The following is a 3289-nucleotide window of genomic DNA, read 5'->3' as shown; positions in this document are numbered from 1 at the left end:
TATTACAAATAAAACTTTGAAATTAAGAATTTTATTTGGGAGGGAGGGAGACAAAAAAAATAAAACCTTCCATATTGTGCTGTATATATTTATTATCAAAACTACCCTGCAGTTGAAGTGCTGGACTGGGGCTCCTCCAGATCACTCTCCTCCTCCTCCTCCTCCTCATCCTCCTGCAGCAGCTCTTCATCAGGGAGGTCCTCCTCCATGGCATACATGCCCTCGATCTCTTCCTCAGACAGGGCCCTCCTCCTCTTCAGTGACTAAACCACATGCTAGAGCTGATTGTCTCCATCCATTTTCTGGCTTACACACACCCACATAAAACATTAAAATAAATACCAATTAATAATAATAATAATAATAATAATAATAATATTAATACTAATATTAAAATTCTGCTCCATCCTTTTTCACACACATAAAAAAGTAAACAAGTAATAAAATACATGGCTAAATAATAATAGTGACAACAGCTAAATAATGTTTTCTGTTCTTTACACACAGTAAACGAGTAATAAAATACATGGCTAAATAATAACTCCAGCTAAATGTCTTTGTATTTTACATAGGCTACATACACAACGTAAAAATAAAAACTAAACAAGGTGTTTTCCTCATTCTTTTACACATCGAATAAAAAAAGTTAAAAAATAATAGATGCATAATTAAATAATAATAACGACTACAGAGAAATAACGAATCGACTAGAAAAAGTAAAACACAGACGTACACAAACGCCTAACTTTGCATCACATGCGATAGACCTGTTAGTTTTGCCTTCTCTCCTGAGGAAAAACAAGTCTAAAATAAAAACGTATGTGAAACTAACTATAAGAAAGATGTTTAAAAAAACAAACAAACAAACAAAACGAAACGTGGTGTTGGTACAGTAGCTCCTCTCGTCTACAGCGGTCATGAAGTTAGCCCTGCCCAGCAAGCAAGCGAGCACACGAGACACAGCGAAAACAAAACAAAAATAAACACTGCAGATGTACTCGGCACAAAAAAACAATATCAAGTTGAAAAAAAAAACAACAACAATATGGTTAATTAGCCCAAGTACCTCCCGTTTAGATGATATGTAGATTAGCACTCTTGGGATTGTAAAACTGGAGATACAGAGCTTCGACTCTGCTGTGCACTCAGTCACAATGGCGCCAGCAGAGACTCGCCCTTGTAATCAAAATATTATATGTCCCGCCCACCCTAGCCCTAAACCAATGGTATCATGACAAGCCCCGTAGTCATGGCTATGACTCATACTTTAAAAAAACAAAATTGCTGATTGGACGGCAGAGATATGACGTGTTTTGTCATCGTAACAAAAGTTATGAAATTACACCGAGTCAGCAGCTAAGAGTTAATCTACCTGGTCTTGAATCTCTCCTGTTTCTCCCCCTCCCTCTCTCTCTCTCTCTCTCAGATGAGCACAGACTGTCACACGACTCCATCGCTCCCGATTCCAAGCTGAACTCGTTGTGACGCCCCCAACAGAGAAAGTGTCACCCGAGCAAGAACAGCACTCCGTGTCACCCCTCCTCTCAGACCTCACCCCTCACCCTCGCCACACCCCTCCTCTCACCCCTCGCCTCACCCCTCCTGTCACCCCTCGCCCTTCCTCTCACCCCTCGTCTCGCCCCTCCTCTCACACCTCCTCTCACGCCTCGCCTCACCCCGGGTCAGTGTGGCACAGCCTGTCTGCTCTTCTGAACAAACACTTCAGCCCTGCCGACGCAGTGAGAGTCTGGAGCAGCAACACAAGGTAACCTGAACACAGTAAACACACACACTGCTATATACACACACACACACACACACACACACAGTGAGAGTCTGGAGCAGCTACACGAGGTAACCTGAACACAATAAACACACACACACACACACAGTGAGAGTCTGGAGCAGCTACACGAGGTAACCTGAACACAATAAACACACACTGCTATATATACACACACACACAGACACACAGTGAGAGTCTGGAGCAGCTACACAAGGTAACCTGAACACAATAAAAACACACACTGCTATATACACACACACACAGACACAGACACACAGTGAGAGTCTGGAGCAGCTACACAAGGTAACCTGAACACAATAAACACACACACAAACAGACACACGCAGTGAGAGGCTGGAGCAGCTACACAAGATAAATTGAACACAATAAACACTGCTACACACACAATCCTAGCTGCAGCACATGCACAATGTTATACAGACACACACAGACACAGCTGTACAGTGACACAGAGATGCACACACACTCTGAAATGCAGGTGTAGAGCAGCGTGTAGTTGTGACTCTGTCTCTCCCTCTGCCTCTCTCTCAGGATTACGAGCGGAGGCTGTGCTTGTTGAGCCTGGATGATATGGAGCGGCTGGCGACCCGCATGCTTCACCCTGAGGCTGGGGAGTGCATGGAGCTGTCCTTCCTGGACTGAGGAATACTGCTGCTGCCCTCTCCACCTCTCCCCTCTCCACCCTCTTCTCCTCCCCCTCTCTCTCCTCTCCTCTTTACTCTCTGCTCCCCCTCTCCTCTCCTTACTTTGTTTAAAAGAATAGAAGCACACCCAGTGAGCAAGGTATTGAGCAGCCCCACATCCCGCTTCACAATACCGCTACATATTGACTGACTGTTCGCATTGTGTGTGTTTGGTAAGACAAACCACATTTTCTCCTTTCTGCTATTTTAAAAGGAGCCCAGTTTGGTGCAGGAGGCTTGTGGGTAACAGAGTGTGTTTTTGCTGGGGACTGCAGCCCTTCCATTACCATTGCTCGTAGAGGGGAGATTGTTTTACTTTCAAGCCTTTTTCTTTAATAAATCCGGACGTTTGGAAATACATACTGTGTGGACGTTTCCCTTCTTCATGGCTCCATGCAGCATCCTGTCACACAACAAGCCCTGAAAGGGGATCTATACATATTTATTCTCAATCACCAGGCAGTAATCGCAGCTACAATACAGACACACAACGTGTCACTTTTATTGGCTGAAACTTTAAACTACGACTAGAAGCCTCTGAAGCCTTTTCATGGCCCTCCACCTGTCCTTGATCAGAACGCTGTCCTTCCTCTAAGGGGTCGCTTTCCATGCTAATCTTCCGTTTCCTCTGCAGAAAGGACAGGACAGTGTTCACAGAGCTCCCTTCACTCCCGCAAAGCCAAGACATCCAGGCTCTTGTGCTGCTTTGCTCCCCAGCGCCCGAGTGCTTGCTGGCAGTGCTGAGGCACGCTCACCCTGAACAGCAGCGCTAGCTTTGCCTATTGAGGAAGGCTTGGCG

The 3289-nt window shown here is 45.1% G+C and overlaps 1 long non-coding RNA gene across 1 annotated transcript; it reads left to right on the top strand.

The window, feature by feature from the left end:
* Window positions 1–255: 255 nt before the first annotated feature.
* LOC131702789 (uncharacterized) lies at window positions 256–2850 on the top strand. The gene is made up of 2 exons (XR_009309540.1): window positions 256–1765; window positions 2339–2850. It is a non-coding gene; the product is annotated as an uncharacterized LOC131702789 (long non-coding RNA).
* Window positions 2851–3289: the final 439 nt, after the last annotated feature.

Source organism: Acipenser ruthenus, chromosome 30 (assembly GCF_902713425.1).
Source record: "Acipenser ruthenus chromosome 30, fAciRut3.2 maternal haplotype, whole genome shotgun sequence".
NCBI lineage: Eukaryota > Metazoa > Chordata > Actinopteri > Acipenseriformes > Acipenseridae > Acipenser > Acipenser ruthenus.
This window is presented reverse-complemented; position numbering and strand designations above follow the sequence as displayed.